This window comes from Dermacentor silvarum, chromosome 4, assembly GCF_013339745.2.
Source record: "Dermacentor silvarum isolate Dsil-2018 chromosome 4, BIME_Dsil_1.4, whole genome shotgun sequence".
In the NCBI taxonomy this organism is placed as follows: Eukaryota; Metazoa; Arthropoda; class Arachnida; order Ixodida; family Ixodidae; genus Dermacentor; species Dermacentor silvarum.
In genome coordinates this window covers 202,470,381-202,487,349 of record NC_051157.2, presented here as the reverse complement: position 1 = coordinate 202,487,349, position 16,969 = coordinate 202,470,381, and the positions used below count along the sequence as shown (strand labels likewise).

The 16,969-nt window shown below is 51.1% G+C and overlaps 9 non-coding genes across 9 annotated transcripts; all 9 read right to left on the bottom strand.

Moving 5' to 3' along the window:
• Positions 1–2,401: 2,401 nt before the first annotated feature.
• Trnal-aag (transfer RNA leucine (anticodon AAG)) lies at positions 2,402–2,483 on the bottom strand. The gene has a single exon. It is a non-coding gene; the product is annotated as a tRNA-Leu (tRNA).
• Positions 2,484–2,531: 48 nt separating this feature from the next.
• Trnal-aag (transfer RNA leucine (anticodon AAG)) lies at positions 2,532–2,613 on the bottom strand. Its single transcript has one exon. It is a non-coding gene; the product is annotated as a tRNA-Leu (tRNA).
• Positions 2,614–7,956: 5,343 nt separating this feature from the next.
• On the bottom strand, positions 7,957–8,038 carry Trnal-aag (transfer RNA leucine (anticodon AAG)). The gene has a single exon. It is a non-coding gene; the product is annotated as a tRNA-Leu (tRNA).
• Positions 8,039–8,110: 72 nt separating this feature from the next.
• Trnal-aag (transfer RNA leucine (anticodon AAG)) lies at positions 8,111–8,192 on the bottom strand. The gene has a single exon. It is a non-coding gene; the product is annotated as a tRNA-Leu (tRNA).
• Positions 8,193–13,418: 5,226 nt separating this feature from the next.
• Trnal-aag (transfer RNA leucine (anticodon AAG)) lies at positions 13,419–13,500 on the bottom strand. The gene has a single exon. It is a non-coding gene; the product is annotated as a tRNA-Leu (tRNA).
• Positions 13,501–13,572: 72 nt separating this feature from the next.
• On the bottom strand, positions 13,573–13,654 carry Trnal-aag (transfer RNA leucine (anticodon AAG)). The gene has a single exon. It is a non-coding gene; the product is annotated as a tRNA-Leu (tRNA).
• Positions 13,655–13,727: 73 nt separating this feature from the next.
• On the bottom strand, positions 13,728–13,809 carry Trnal-aag (transfer RNA leucine (anticodon AAG)). The gene has a single exon. It is a non-coding gene; the product is annotated as a tRNA-Leu (tRNA).
• Positions 13,810–13,882: 73 nt separating this feature from the next.
• Positions 13,883–13,964, bottom strand: Trnal-aag (transfer RNA leucine (anticodon AAG)). Its single transcript has one exon. It is a non-coding gene; the product is annotated as a tRNA-Leu (tRNA).
• A 73-nt stretch (positions 13,965–14,037) lies between these two features.
• Trnal-aag (transfer RNA leucine (anticodon AAG)) lies at positions 14,038–14,119 on the bottom strand. The gene has a single exon. It is a non-coding gene; the product is annotated as a tRNA-Leu (tRNA).
• Positions 14,120–16,969: the final 2,850 nt, after the last annotated feature.

The window sequence follows — 16,969 nt, the reverse complement described above, 5'->3', positions numbered from 1 at the left end:
GGCTCTACGCACTCCAGCGCTATCAGCTGATTAAGTATCTTTCGTAAGTCTCGTTCTTTCATTTCCCTCTCAAACTTTAAGCAGCTAGATCTTTCTATTGCTTTTATTTTTACCTTCTGTTTGAACCATTTCCATTTCTCTCCTATTGTTTCAATACATTCATCGCTTAATTCCATAACGGCCTCATGAATTGCGTCTACAAATGGCGCGTCTTTTAGAAGTAAGGGATTCATTTTCCATTGGTCCCAGTTGAAAAATTGACTCTTCTTCTTCATTCCTATGGTACACATCACCAAGCAGTGATCGGAGAACGACACAGGTGCAACAGAATAACTGTGGCACTTTGGAATCATGTCCTGTGACATGTACAAGCGGTCTAACCGCGCATGGCTACTGCCTTGAAATCGCGTATCCATCACTTCCCGCTCCCCCTCCAGACACTCACGTACATCGTGTAGTTCACTTTCACTAATCAGCCTAGACAATATATGACTGCTTTTATCGCGGATACCAGCATTATTCGATCTATCCCGAGCACTCAAAACACAGCTGAAATCCCCCAACAAAAGCGTGCACTTTTCACTGCTAATATACTGAAAAAGATTCGAAAAAAATAATGCACGTTCTTCTACACCATTCGGTGCATATATGCATATAACTCGGAATTCAACTTCACAATAAACAAAATCGCAAATAACAATCCTTCCTGACTGACATAAAAACACACTTTGAACAACCAGGTCCCGTAACTTCTTAACCAACAGGACACATCCAGCGGACGTCCCTACCGCGTGGCTCACGACCGCATAATGTCTAGACGTGAAACGCCGCACCATGCTCCCGGTCTCCTCCTCCCCGTCTACCTTGGTCTCCTGGACAGCTAAAACGTCTATGTCGTGGTCAGTGACCAACCGTAGGACTTGACTTTGCCTACGGCTAGCCGCCAAGCCTCGCACGTTTAGTGTGGCAATACTGAGAGACGGGTCAGGTGCCATGCTGTACTAAAGAATGAGGTAGGCCCGGAGCATGGTGCTTACCTTTCACGACTAGCCCTCGGCTAGCCGCCTCCGGGACCTTCCGGCTTGCCGGCGTTGTTCGTGGGAGGCGCTTTGTCGCCAGGCGTTCTCTCCGGCGGGATGTTGGGCTTTGGCTTGAAGCCTAATCGCCTCCCAGGAGGCGTCTTTGTCGGCGGCCCCTCGCTGGAAGTCGTTGCACCCTCCTCTCGGTCCTTTGTCTCGTCGTGGGGTCGCTTGACTGGAGCGGGAGTCGTAGTCCGGTCGCCATCATTGACGCCCTCGTCTTGTTCCATTGCCACCGTGTCGTCAAAGGGTGCGTCTTCACTAACGCCCCCGTCTCCTGCTCCTCTGCATTCGCGACTTGTGCCGACGTACTCGGCTTCGCAGCGGCCTTAGCCACCTTGACGTCTGCATTTACGTCCAACGCAGCACTGCCTGTCGGTAATGGTACCGGGTCTCCGGCTCCTTTCGCAGCGTCCTCCGCCTCCACCACGTCCATGACGTGCTCTGCCGCAACGTCAGTCGCAGCAGGGCCCGTCATGGCGGCGTACGATTTCACGCAGTCAGCACCGCGTGGCCGAAACGTCTGCACCGTGAACAGCGGGGGACTTTACATTCACGGCGGACGTGTCCCGTGCCCTGGCAACGCAAGCACTGCATGGGCCGGCCGGGAACAACCACCAAGGCCAACTCTCCGCCGACGCGGACCTGATGTGTAAGGTCCTCCACTTTAACGCCGCTCTTCAGCTTGAGCAGCACGGTCCTGGTGGTTGATGTCTTGTCCCCCATGCCTTGGACGCGCCACCTCTCCCGGCTTACCTCCTCCACCTTGCCGAACGCCGCGAACGCCATCCGGATGTCCTCGTCGGCCACGCCGCAGAGAAGCCAGTGAGGCCTAAGCTTCACCTGCTGGTCCTGTGGGTCGACGATGACGCACCGTCGTCCCTTCACCTGGAGTTTCTTGTGGGCCACCAGTCGTTTTGTGGCGGTCGCATCCTTGAGGGTCACCGCCCAGACGTGGTTAATCTGGTACGCCCCTATGCATAGCACCTCAGGCAGCAAGCCTGTCGACAGCAGGGCGTCCCTGAAATCCTCGACCTTGTAGGGTCTGGCACGTACATCACCGTGCAAAAACACGGTATTAATCGCCACTCGTCCTTTTGGCAATTGAGGCAGAATAAACGGGTATTCCTTATCGTCGTTAGTCCTGTTACCGCGGCCAAAAGTGACCGCTGTCACTGCCCATGAAGAGGCCATGATCCTACCTACCGTCACGCTCGGTGGCCGGAAGCAGAATGCTCGGCCACGCTACCACTGTTCTCCTGCCGAGTGACGGTCGCGTGCGCTTTTTGCCGAAGAGCGCACGTAAAAAAAGTGACACAATATGGCAGCGGTGGGGTTCGAACCCACGCCTCCGAGGAGACTGGTGCCTTAAACCAGCGCCTTAGACCGCTCGGCCACGCTGGTCGCGTGAGCTTTTTGTCGAAGAGCGCACGTAAAAAAAGTGACACAATATGGCAGCGGTGGGATTCTAACCCACGCGTCCGAGGAGACTGGTGCCTTAAACCAGCGCCTTAGACCGCTCGGCCACGCTACCACTGCTCTCCTGCCGAGTGACGGTCGCGTGAGCTTTTTGCTGAAGAGCGCAGGTAAAAAAAAGTGACACAATATGGCAGCGGTGGGATTCGAACCAACGCCTCCGAGGAGACTGGTGCCTTAAACCAGCGCCTTAGACCGCTCGGCGACGCTACCACTGTTCTCCTGCCGAGTAACGGTCGCGTGAGCTTTTTGCTGAAGAGCGCACGTAAAAAGAAAGTGACACAATATGGCAGCGGTGGGATTCGCACCCACGCCTCCGAGGAGACTGGTGCCTTAAACCAGCGCCTTAGACCGCTCGGCCACGCTACTTTCTTTTTTTTTCTTTATTGCCATCTTCGACGTACAAACTCAAGGGTTACAAAGGATAAAACGTGCCAGCCACACTTTGGCTAGCACAGCACTAAAATCTTTTCAGTGATACTTGTTCATCCAGTACAGACATCCATTGTGGTGGATCAGGCAGTACTTTGTACGCGTTTCTCACGTAAACAACACTCTCAATGAAGTGTTCTCGCACCGGTTTCACAACGATGTCTGCATGTTCAAATTGCATGCGAGATTTCCACATCGCGTGGAGGCCCAGGACCATAATGAGGTCATACGGTACTTCTTCTGAGGTATCTATTGGCAAGAAGCGTATTCCATACGGGTCCAGAGGTAACTGTTTCTTCAGCGTTCTCTGCAGAACGTCCCAGTGAAAGATCGGGTCCCAGCAATCTAGGAAAACATGTTCTATTGTTTCTGGTTTTTTACATAAAAAGCAGTTGGTGTCCCAGGGGATGAAAATACCCTTGCTCTGAAGCCAGGTCTTAAAGGGAAGTGTGTTTGTATGTAATTGGAAGAAGAAGGACTTAGTTGATGGCCGTACTGGCATTTTCTTCACTCTATTTAGCACGTCCTGTCCGGGGCCTCCACGGTGTGGCGAACGGTACAAAGGTACAGGTAGCATCGTGTCCACAAGACCTCTGTACAATTTTTTTTGTAACGGTGGACAGATACTGCAGCGAAAAACGCACATTCAACATCCTATGCGCCAGCGCCACTTCACGCAGGTACCCAGTCACGGTTACCGGCATGTTCTGAGCCGACGAAAGAACAAATCCCGGAAGAAGTCTACTCAGCCGTACTTGAATTAGTCTTCGAAGAAAGGGATCATTTTGATCCCGCAGAAACACAAAGCGTGACACAATTTGTCGCAAAAACAAGTGAACCAGACCAAGCCCACCTTTCTTGACCGGGAAAAACAAATTTGTTCGACTCGTCCTCTCCCAGGTAGAGGCCCAAATGAAAGTGGCGAAAATGCGGTGAATTTTTGTACGCTTACCCGCGCAGCACACAACACATTCATAACATACCATATCTTGGAAACTAAAAAAAGGTTGCAAACAGTGGCTCTCGAAAACATTGACAATTGCTTGCCTCTCCAACCGTCAGCCTTTTCCTTTGCTGCCGAAACTTGGTCGAGCCAGTATGGTTCAGGCTCACGGTAACTTCCGAGAGGCACCCCCAGGTACTGTGTAGGTAACCTTGACCAATTCAATCGAGAAAAGGCCTCCGGCTTGTCTTCCCAACTCCCATGCCAGAAGCGATAACTTTTATCCCAGTTTATCTGGGCTCCGGTTGAATTGTAAAACTTTTCGACTACAGCAGTTGCCTCTATTATGCTCGCTTTATCTGTGCAGAAAATCGCGATGTCGTCTGCAAACGCCAATATTTTAACATGTGCTTCCTGTAGTCGATAGCCTGCTATGCGTTCGTTGTTTTTAATGGCCAAACAGAGTGGCTCGAGATAAGCAGCAAACAGAAGGGGCGAAAGCGGGCATCCTTGACGCACCGACGAGAGCACACGAAAGCTATCGGTGAGCTCCCCATTAACAATAATTCGCGTTGAGCAGTTCTTGTACGCCATAGTTACGCCTTACGTTATGAAACTGCCAACGTTCGTATGTCCGAGTATGCATAGTAGAGCCTTGTGCGAGACGAGGTCGAAGGCTTTCGCCAAATCTATCTGCATCATCGCGACGTAATCGCCAATCGCGTCGCAACACTCTAGCACACTTCGAACCACGTGTACATTTGTTGTAATACTGCGGCCTTTAATGCCACAAGTCTGGTGAGGCCCTACCATTGTTTTGATGACACTTTGCAGTCGTTTTGCTAAAACTTTCGTGAATATCTTATAGTCAACGTTGGCTAGAGTTATCGGGCGATATGAGCCAGGCAACAAGCGTTTCTCTTCGTCATCACTCTTCGGGATTAGTACGATATGCGATGTTGTGAAAGACAGGGGCAATCTTTTTCGGTCGTACGCTTCGCTAATAACTAGTTGGAGGACATGAGCCAGCGCAGACTTAAAAGTTTTATAGAAAGTGGCCCCTAAGCCATCAGGCCCAGGTGCTTTACCGGGGGCCAACTCGTCTATTGCGCACTCTATCTCACTCAGGGTAATGGGATGTTCAAGCCGTGTCTTAACTTCTTCATCTAGCTTTGGCAACAATGAAAGGAATTCCATCTGGTAGCCTTCTTTAGGTTCATGTGGTTGACTCAAGATGGCTTTGAAGTGATCGGCGATCCCTTGCTTGATGTCGTTTAGGTCGGACGTGATATCATCGCCTTTAGCTAGCTGGCGGATTTCCTTCCGACAGGCGTACCTTTTCTCGTCTGAGAGGGCTCGTTTTGTCGGCGCTTCTCCCGCCCACAGCTTCTCAGACCTTGATCGCACAACGGCCGCTTTGTACTTCTCAGAGTCTATCCTTTCGAGTTCGGTTTTTACTTCCTTTATTTCCATGGTATACACACCAGGCTGGGCACTTTCCATGCTGATGAAAAATTGCAGTTGGTGGCGGAGGTTTGTTTCTGCCTGTTTCAGGTTATGCCGAAGTACACCGCTTCTTTCAATAGCCATAGTTTTAACTTTCTGTTTAAATTCTTGCCATTTAATAGCGAAGCTTTCTGGTTGGACTGAACACAGGCTTCCTAGTTCCTTCGCCACAGCGTCAACGAAACCATCGTCATCCAACAACTGCGCGTTCAATTTCCAGAGGTCCCAGTTAAAGCTGTGTTTTATCTGTCTTTTCCCAAAGGTGGCAGTTACCAAGCAGTGATCGCTATATGCACTGGGTTGCACATAATATTCACTACACAAGGGCACCAATTCGGCTGACACATATAATCTATCTAACCGAGCGTGGCTATCACGCTGGAAGTGGGTAAACTGCGGGTGAGTACCGCTGGCGAAGACACTACCGACATCTTCCAAGTCATAATCGTGCACCATCGCATTTAGCAATTCAGCACTCTTGTCGCGAACGTGTGAACATTTTGCGCGATCGTCAGCAGTGCATACACAGTTAAAATCGCCCACCAGTATTACCACCTTCTGACAGTTTACGTACGTTTTAAGACGCTCAAAGAAGGATCGCCGGTCCGTTTCAATATTCGGTGCGTAGACACAAATGACACGGAAATCCTTATCGCAAAAACAAAAATCAGCCACTAAAAGGCGCCCAGTATCACACGAAAACACTGACTGCACACAAATGCCAAAGTTTCTTCGAATGAATATAGCGCAACCACCTGATCCACTAACAGCGTGAGAAACACACACATCAAAGTGAGTACGAAAATTGGACACCATTCTGTCGGTTAGCTCTTGGCTCTCTATTTTGGTTTCTTGGATTCCCACAAGATGCAAGTCATTATCTAAGAGTAGACGACTTAGCTGGCATTGCCGCCTTCTTGCGCAGAGCCCTCGTACATTTAACGTGGCTAGACGTAGCGCTCCTTCAATATTGGCCGCCATGACTAAATGGCAGAAGGGTGCCCATCAGTTACCCAAGGACGCGTGTTCATAATGACGCACCGATAACCGCGTCGAGAGCCACAAAAGCAAACACAACTCGACCTCTCTAAGAAACACTCAAATGCAACTTGAGCCCCCGTTCCTGACACGTATCTAAAAAGGATAGTGCTCAGGATGACGGCCATTGCACTCACCAACCCCCCAACCCCCCTAAGCTACAGACAGTACAAAATTACGGAGGCGGTTTACCCGCCTGCCGTGGATCGTCTGTAATGTTCGGCCGCAGCTTCAGGGTTGGTCTTCTCATACCTGGCGTTTTGGGCGGTGGTTCGTCTCCGCCATTGCTGTCTTGTAGCGTAGCCAGGCTATTGGCCTGGTCGTGCGGCCGTTTCCCCGCCAGCAAGTTAGCGAGCCCGGTATGGGTGTCCATGCCCTCAGGATCAGGGGGGGTGGAGGTCGCTCCCGGTTCAGGTAGGCTCTTTACCTCAGCGTTCGTCACAGCTACACTGTCCTCGGCCTTCTCTTGTTGAGTGGCGACGGCCTCATCGACGTGTTGCCCCTGTTTCTGGAGTCGTGCCTCCGTCTTTTCCGCCTCGCCAGCTGCTTCCTTAGCCGTGGACGATGTGTCTTCCATGTCCGCCTCATCCATGAGTAGGGCGGAGTTGTCGTCGTTGCTGACGGGTCTGGTCACGCTAGCGTACGTCCGCTCGCACTGACTCTCTTCGTGACCGAAGCGTCGGCACGCACCGCACCGCGGTATGCGGCAGTCGCGACGAATATGGCCCGTTCCGCGGCAGCGCAGGCAGAGGGGCCCTGCCCGGCACAACCACGAGAGCCAGCTCGCCGGAGACGCTCACCTGGTGTGGGAGGTCGTCCAGCATTACGCCCGGCTTCAACTTCAGCGTAACCAATCTTGTGGTAGAGTTCTTATCAGCCACGCCATGCACCCGCCACCGCTCGCGGGCGACGTCCGTGACCTTTCCGAACGGCGCGAAGGCAAGACGCACGTCCTCGTCGGGAACGGTGTGCAGCAGCCAATGCACTTTCAAGCGCACATCCTGGTTGGCGGGGTCAATGACGAGGCATCGGTCCTTTTTGACCTGCAGCTCACCAACGCTGACGATCTTCTTCACCGCGTCGTCGTCCTTGAAGGTCACGGCCCAAACATGGCTCATACGATAGGCCCCGAAGGCCACCACTTCCGGCAGGAACGATAACGGGGCAAGCGCATCGCGGAAATCTTCCACCCGGTATGGGCGGGCCCTGATATCACAATCTAAAAAGACGGTGTTCACAACAAAACGCCCTGTTGGCAAACTCGGCAAAACAACTTGGTACTTGTTGTCCGCAGCAAAATTCCTGTTACCGCGGCCGGTCTGGGCCGCTGAAGCCGCTCCTACGGAGCCCGTCATCATACGTCCGTCACGCTCGGTGGCCGGAAGCAGAATCTGCTCGGCCACGCTACCACTGCTCTCCTGCCGAGTGACGGTCGCGTGAGCTTTTTGCCGAAGAGCGCAGGTAAAAAAAAGTGACAAAATATGGCAGCGGTGGGATTCGAGCCCACGCCTCCGAGGATACTGGTGCCTTAAACCAGCGCCTTAGACCGCTCGGCCACGCTACCACTGTTCCCCTGCGGAGTGACGGTCGCGTGAGCTTTTTGCCGAAGAGCGCACGTAAAAAAAGTGACACAATATGGCAGCGGTGGGATTCGAACCCACGCCTCCGCGGAGACTGGTGCCTTAAACCAGCGCCTTAGACCGCTCGGCTACGCTACCACTTTTTTTTTCTTTATTGCCTTATCGGACATTGAAATACAAAGCACAAAAGATAAAAACACCTCAGCTACACTTGAGCTGACGCCCCCCCCGTGCGGAGCTAAAATCTTTTCAGTTGCACCAAATCATCAAGCAGCGGTATCCACTCTGGTCGATCAGGCTGCTCCCTGAAACATTCACGTATATGAACAACACTCTCGATAAAGTTTTCACGCGTAGAACGAGTATTTATGTCGGCGTGTCGCACCTGCATCCGTGTTTTCCGCAGACTGTGGAGGCCAAGGAGCATGATTAAGTCGTAGGGCACATCATCGTTTTCAACTGGTAAGAACCGGATGCCGTAAGGGTTTAAGGGGAGCTTTTTTAATCGTTCTCTGAAGCACATCCCAATAAAGAAAGGGGTCCCAGCATTCTAAGAAAACATGTTCAACTGTCTCGGGCTTCCTGCATAACAAACAGTTTGTTGTCCATGGCACGAATATCCCTTTCTCATGTAGCCAGGTTCTGACAGGCAGCGTACCGGAATGCAGTTTAAAAAAGAATGTTTTTACTGCAGGTCTGACGGGCATCTTTCTAACTCGTTTAAGAATGTCTTGCCCTCGGCGTCCGCAGTGTGGCGAGCGGTAAAATGGTATCGGCAACATCACGTCAACAAGCGCTTTGTACAGATTTTTCTTGTTAGCATTGCATAGGTAGTCCGGGGTAAATCGTACTTCCAACATCTCTCACGAAATGACAACCTCTCGCAAGTAGCCTGTCACTGCTCCATACATGTTCTCACATGAGACTATTCTTCCAGGGAGCAACCTTTGTAAGCGCACTTGCATAACAGTTCTTAGAAAGGGATCACTTTGACCACGTAGGAACATAAATCGCGAAACTACTTGCCGCAAAAATAAATGCACTAGGCCAAGGCCTCCGCTTTTACAGAAACAAAAAGGTTAGTTCGGCTGGTTCTTTCCCAAGTAGACGCCCAAATAAAAACAGCAAAAACACGATGCATTTTTTGAACAGCTGTCCGCGACGCACACAGTACATTCATGACATACCACAGCTTCGAAATAAAAAAAATATTGCAGATAGAGGCACGGGAAAACATTGACAGCTGCCTCCCTTGCCACGCGTCCGCTTTCTCCTTCACTTTCAAAGTTTCTTCTTTCCAGTACAAGCTGGGATCCCGATAACATTCCAGGGGCACTCCTAGATATCGCGTTGGCAAGGTAGACCATCGTAGCCGAGAAAAACAATCTGGTGCTATGTCCCATTCACCATGCCAAAAACCGGAGCTTTTTTCCCAATTAATTTTGCTTCCAGTCTGAGCACAAAATTTTTCCACCACACTCGTGACTTCACAGATGCTCTCTCTGTCTGCACAAAACACCGCTATATCATCTGCATACGCAAGTACTTTCACATGCGACGACTGCAGCCTGTAACCGGAAATATTATCAGAGTTGATAATTGCCAGGCAGAGCGGCTCTAAATAAACTGCGAAAAGCAAGGGGGAAAGCGGGCATCCCTGCCTTACTGAAGAACGTACAGCGAGTCTGTCAGTGAGTTCGCCGTTAACTATAATACGGGTCGTACAGTTCTTGTAGGCCATTTTTACGCCTTCTACTATATTGCAACCAAGGTTGCAGTGTTCCAGAATGGTAAACAGTATTTCGTGAGAGACACGGTCAAAGGCTTTTGCCAAGTCGAGCTGCATCATTGCTACCTGACTGCAAAGTGCATCAACACACTCTAATACGCTACGTGCAACGTGTATATTTGTGGCGATGCTACGGCCTTTTATGCCGCACGTCTGGTGAGACCCGACCAATTTCGCGATCACAGACTGCAGCCGTGTTGCTAAAACCTTCATAAAGACTTTGTAGTCGACGTTAGTGAGGCTAATCGGTCTATATGACCCCACCAACAGGCGTTTTCCGGGATCGTCAGTCTTCGGGATCAGAACAATGTGGGAAGTAGAAAAAGACAGTGGAACCTGCTTGCGTTCGTAAGCCTCAGTCAACACATGGAGCATGTACTGTGCAACAGAATGCTTAAAGGTTTTAAAGAAAGCAGCACTTAGCCCGTCTGGCCCAGGGGCTTTCCCAGATGGTAGGTCGTCTATCGCTTTCTCTATCTCCCGCAATGTTATAGGCAGTTCAAGAAGCTCTTTAATTTCGTCATCTAGAGTTGGCATATGTCTTAAAAAGTCTACATGAAAGCCGTCTGTGGTCTTGAGTTCATTGCTAAGCAGTTCAGCGAAGTGTTCGGCTATAGCACTCTGTATGCATTTAGTATCTTCTGTAATCCGGCCGTCATACAGGATGCTCCTAATCTCTTTCTTGCAAGCGTATCCTTTTTCGTCTGATAGCGCTCGCTTTGTTGGCGTTTCGCCAGCGCACAATTTTTCGGACCTTGCGCGTACAACGGCGGCTCTGTACCTGTCTGCGTCGGTTCCCCTTTCGAGCTCACATTTAACTTCTCGTATTTCTTTAGTGAAATTTCCCGGCGCGCTACTTTCCATGCTCAGCAGCCATTCAAGTTGCCCATTCAGTTCCTTTTCTTTCTCTTTATAACGAGCTACACTGCACTTTTCTATTGCTTTCATTTTAACCCACTCTTTTAATCCATCCCATTCAACTGCGAAACAAGCAGGCTGCGCATCTAGCATTTTGTATAGCTCGGTCTGAACTCGCAAAATAAACCCTTCATCTTTCAGAACTTTTGCATTCAGTTTCCATAAGAGCCAGTTAAAACGCGATTTCCTGTCCTTTATTCCTAAAGTGGTACTCACAAGACAGTGGTCGCTGAAAGGCACAGGTTTAACACCATAACTAGAGCATAGGGGCACAAGTTCAACAGACACATACATCTGGTCAAGTCTAGCGTGACTATCCCGCTTAAAATGCGTGAATTCTGGGTGGGTCCCATTACAGAACACACTGCCAACATCCTCGAGACCATAATCGTGAACAAGTGTGTTCAACACTTCCGAGGTCTTGTCTCTTAAGTGGCCTGCACTTGACTCTGTCAACTGCGGCGCATACATAGTTGAAGTCCCCCAATACAAGCAAAATCTTGTCAACTTTCAACCATGGCTGAAGTAACTCAAAGAAAAGTTGACGCTCGCTTTCTACATTGGGAGCATATACACAAACAATGCGCCAGCATAAATTTGAAAACATGAATTCAGTAACCAAAAGTCGACCACTTGGGCAGGCAAAGACTGACTCTACGCTGATTCCTAATGCGTTACGGATGAATATTAGGCATCCACCCGACGCCCCAACAGAGTGACAGACACACACAAAAAAGTTTGCTTGAAAGGAGGACACCATGCGGTCGGTTTGCTCCTGACTCTCTATTTTCGACTCCTGTACAGCGACTATGTCAATATGTCCAGTGCGGACTGCCCTGCCTGTGGACTAACGGCAACATTTAACCATGTGTTGTGGGAGTGTGAAGCCATCGGCTCCGCCTTCAGCGAGGATAGGTGGGCTGCGCTTTTGGGCAGCCCCGAACTCAACGACCAAACCCTGGCCGTCCAGAGTGCCCGCGATCGGGCCGTCAAGCTCGGCTTGCCGATCCCTACGTGGGACTAGCCGGGTGGCGCGGGGTGTCCCCTGCGTCTTCTCTGGACCTCAATAAAGTTATTTCACTCACTCACTCACTATGTCAATATCGTTATCTAGCAGGAGGCGATTAAGCTGGTACTGTCGCCTTCTTGCACCCAACCCTCTGACGTTAAAGGTCGCTACACGAAGTGGAGTACTTAGATTAATAGCCATCTCTTAAAAAAAAAAGAAACCGTCTCAGTCCGCATGGTGCCTACCTTCACGGTCGGCGTAGCTCTCCTCACGACTGCCGGAATCTCTTGACGCCGGTCGTTCAACAACCGGCGCTCACGTCGACCTGGACCCAGCGCTGCTACGGAGGCGGTTTCCCCGCCTGCCGCTCATCGACCGGAATGTTCGGCCGTGGCTTTAGCGTCGAACGTCTGACACCCGGTGCCTTCGGCGGAGGCTCGTCGCCTTCGCCTGCAGGCTGCTGTTTCACGCCGTCTTCTTCATGAGGACGCTTCCCGGCCGTCAAGCCCGCCGCTACCTGGCTGGTCTCCATGGCATCCATGTCTGGAGTCTCTACACTGCCTAGTGCCTCGACCGTCGCTTTCGCGCGTCCGTCGCCTTGTCATCGCCGTCATGTTGCGGCTCACGCTGCGCTGGTGCACTATCAGCTACTGCACTGGAAACCACCGCCTTCTGCTTCAGCAGAGGCGTCAACGAAGGCGCAGTGTGGCGCGTTGGTTTCCCAGCTGCACGGGCTGCTTCCTCCGCGTCCGCTTCGTCCATCAGCATCTCGGACGAGTCCTCGCTGGTTCCTGGCCCTGCAATGCTGGCGTAAGTGCGAGCACACTGATCTTCTTCGTGCCCGTAGCGTCGGCTGGTTCCGCAACGCGGGACTCGACACTCCCTGCGGATGTGGCCCGTACCTCGACACCGAAGGCACAGCGGGGGCCTGCACGGTACAACGACTAGTGCCAATTCACCGCTAACGTTCAGCTGGTGGGGCAAGTCGTACAGCTTCACGCCAGCTTTCAACTTTAGGGTGACGAGCCGGGTAGTTGAGCCCTCTCAGTCATGCCCTGAACACGCCAGCGCTCCCGGCCAACTTCTGTAACTTTTCCATACGGCGCAAACGCGACACGCACGTCCTCATCAGGGACATTGTGTAGAAGCCAGTGGAGTTTCAATGGAACGTCCTGGTTTGCCGGGTCAATCTCCAGGCAGCGGCGGCCTTTTACACGTAGCTCCCCGACGCTCGAGATCTGCTTCACCGCATCGGCATCCTTGAAAGTGATAGCCCAGACATGGCTCATGCGATACGCCCCCAGGGCGACAACGTCCGGAAGAAGCGAATGCTGTGCCAAAGCGTCACGGAAATCTTCCACCCGGTATGGTCGGGCCGTGATATCCGCGTGCAAAAAAACTGTGTTTAAAAGAAATCGCCCTGTTGGCAGACCTAGTAGAACAACCTGGTAGGCGCTTTCCTGTTGCGTAGCCCTGTTACCGCGGCCAGACATGACCGCTGAAGCCGCTCCTACGGAGCTCGTCATTATGCGTCCGTCACGCTCGGTAGCCGGAAGCAGAATCCGGCCACGCTACCACTGTTCCCCTGCCGAGTGACGGTCGCGTGAGCTTTTTGCCGAAGAGCGCACGTAAAAAAAGTGACACAATATGGCAGCGGTGGGATTCGAACCCACGCCTCCGAGGAGACTGGTGCCTTAAACTAGCGCCTTAGACCGCTCGGCCACGCTACCACAGTTCTCCTGCCGAGTGACGGTCGCGTGAGCTTTTTGCCGAAGAGCGCACGTAAAAAAAGTGACACAACATGGCAGCGGTGGGATTCGAACCCACGCCTCCGAGGAGACTGGTGCCTTAAACCAGCGCCTTAGACCGCTCGGCCACGCTACCACTGTTCCCCTGCCGAGTGACGGTCCCGTGCGCTTTTTGCCGAAGAGTGCACGTAAAAAAAAGTGACACAATATGGCAGCGGTGGGATTCGAACCCACGCCTCCGAGGAGACTGGTGCCTTAAACCAGCGCCTTAGACCGCTCGGCCACGCTACCACTGTTCCCCTGCCGAGTGACGGTCCCGTGCGCTTTTTGCCGAAGAGTGCACGTAAAAAAAAGTGACACAATATGGCAGCGGTGGGATTCGAACCCACGCCTCCGAGGAGACTGGTGCCTTAAACCAGCGCCTTAGACCGCTCGGCCACGCTACCACTGTTCCCCTGCCGAGTGACGGTCCCGTGCGCTTTTTGCCGAAGAGTGCACGTAAAAAAAAGTGACACGTTATGGCAGCGGTGGGATTCGAACCCACGCCTACGAGGAGACTGGTGCCTTAAACCAGCGCCTTAGACCGCTCGGCCACGCTACTTTCATTTTTTTTTCTTTATTGCCAGTTCTCGACAGGTTCACCGACACACTGTCAGCAAAACAAACAAAATGCATAACTACGGCACGAAAATACAGAAGAAAAAAAAAACAAGCTCTTACATAGCAGCCAGCATGACTTGGCTGACTTTGTCTTTTAAAATTCCTTTAGGGATTCCAAGGCCTCTACCCTTGGTAGCCAACCAGGCACATCAATTTGTGCTTTTTTCACCTCCAGAAAGCGTGACATGTGTTCATGGAAATGTATGCGCGCAGGCCGCGCTTCTGGTTCACAATAGAAGCCTTGCATTCGGGATCGCCATAGACAGTAGAGGCCAGTCAGCATGATGAGGTCAAATGGGACCCCGTCCTCATTATCCAGTGGTAGAAATCTTATGCCCTGCGGATGTAAGGGCAATTCTTTCTTCATTGTTCTTTGCAGAACGTCCCAAAAGTACACCCCCTCCCAACAATGTATGAAAACATGGTCTACTGTTTCAGCCTTTTTACAAATCAGACAGTTTGACCCCCACGGCATGTAAAACCCGCGTTCTTCTAAGAAGGTTCTCACTGTCAGGGTGCCAGTGTTAAGCTTGAAGAAGAAAGATTTCACTCCTGGCTGCACGTGCATTCTTTTTACTCGTTTCAAAACGTTCTTTCCGTGACCTCCACTGTATATGGCTCTGTACATCGGTACTGGAAAAATAACATCGCACAGGTCACTGTACATTTTCTTTCTTTTCACGCTGAACATATAATCATTCGAGAACGGTACAGACAAAAAACGAACACTGGCTACTATCTCCTTGAAGTACCCAAACAAAGTACCGGGCATAATTTCGCTGCTGATAACAAGCTCTGGTAACGCACCACAAAGTCTCACTTGACACACCGATCTTAAGAACGGGTCTTTGACGTCCCGAAAGAAGAAAAAACGGCTTACAAGCTGCCGCACGAATAGGTGTGCCAGACCCAGGCCTCCGTCTTTCACTCGCCTGAAAAGATTCGTGCGGCTGCAGCGTTCCCAGCTGGAAGCCCAAATAAAAGCAGCGAACACTCGGTGGAACTTCTGCACATGCACTCGCGAACAATACAACACTTGCATCATGTACCATAATTTACAAACAAAAAACTAATTGCACACTGTCGCTCTGGCGAAAATTTATAGGTGTGCACCTTTCCATATCTCCGCCTTTTCTTGTGTTTCTTTGACTTGTTCTAGCCAGAAATAACCATTTTTCTTATAACTTTCAGGGGGAACGCCCAGGTACCTTCACTGGGGTTTTAACCCATTTCACGTTGGCAAATGTCTCTGGTTTTGACTGCCACTCGCCGTGCCAAAAGCCCACACACTTTCCCCAGTTCACAACGCTCCCCGTAACTTCTCCGAACCGTCTTACTACAGCGACTGTCTCTAGCAGGCTCTCCTTTTTCGTACAGCACACCGCTATATCATCAGCGTACGCTAAGAGCTTTAGCTCGCACGCCTGCAATCTGAACCCATGAACACGATCATTTTCAATTATTGCTTGACACAAAGTTTCAATATAAATACTAAACAAAAGAGGACTCAGTGGGCACCCTTGACGCACGCTCCTCTGGACGTCAACGGGGGCCCCCAATCTGTTGTTGACTATCAGGCGCGTTTTGCAGTTTCTATAAGCTAGGGATATTCCGTCGATGATGATTGAGCCTAAATTAACCTGTTCGAGTATGGAACGCAATAATACATGAGATGCACAGTTAAATGCCTTTTCTAGGTCAAGCTGGAGTATTGCGACAGCCGACCGAGAGGCGTCACACCACTCGAGCACACACCTCAATGAATGAATATTAGTAAAAATAGAGCGGCCCTTAATACCACAGGTTTGGTGGGCACCCACAATCTGCGTCATAACGGTCTGAAGTCTGCTAGGCAATACTTTCATAAATATTTTATAATCACACTTAGTTAGTGAGATTGGTCTGTATGATTTCACGAGTCTTAGCGTATCTTTTTGTTCTGTTTTTGGAATGAGCACAGTGTGTGCTTGGGAGAATGACAGGGGTAACGTTCCCACCTGAAATGCCTCATCAAAGACATCTTTCAACTGACAGGACAGGTCTTGCTTGAATGCTTTGTACCAAGCCACGCTCAGACCGTCCGGACCGGGCGACTTTCCAGGGTTAAGATCATCTATTGCCTTTTTTCCCCCGCAGGGGCGTCTGCGCAAGCAGGCGTTTGGTGAGTTGCGCCACCACGTACCCGAGCACAAGAGGGTTGGACCCTCCCGCGCTTAACCGTGCGTGGCTTAGCCGTGTCCGGGGAAAAGGGGATCCTGGAGGTTGAGCCGAAGCCGGGTGCTTGGACCTTTATGGCCCCCCGGTGGAGGCAACACATCTCTTTGGCCTTGGCTTCACGTAGACGGCACCCCCGGACTGACCCACCCGGGGGAAATCGGTAGTTGCCTTTTCCTGTCTCTCTCTCCCTCCAGCCTTCGTCTTTCTCTCTCACTTTCCATCTGTCCTGTCTTCTCTTTACTTCGTTTTACTTCCAAGCTTCCAGGGAGCAAGGGTTAACCTAGTGTAGTTCATCCAACCTAGGGTCTATTATATTAGGTTATAGCAGTGATGTATAGCTGGCGTCTGCGAGTGTTACTAAAATCTTGTAGCGCCCCCTCGTTGGGCTCGGTGGTGGGTGGCTACCATCGCTGCTGAATAACAAGAAAACAAGTAATGGGTACTCCCTTCCCTTCCCTACCTGATCGCTCTCTCAAGAGAGGGCGCACCGATGTCACGTTTCAGTTCCTAAGCCAAACCAAAGAAAACTTCCCCCGCTTCCATGTACTGCACAGTGAACAACAAGAAAAATCAG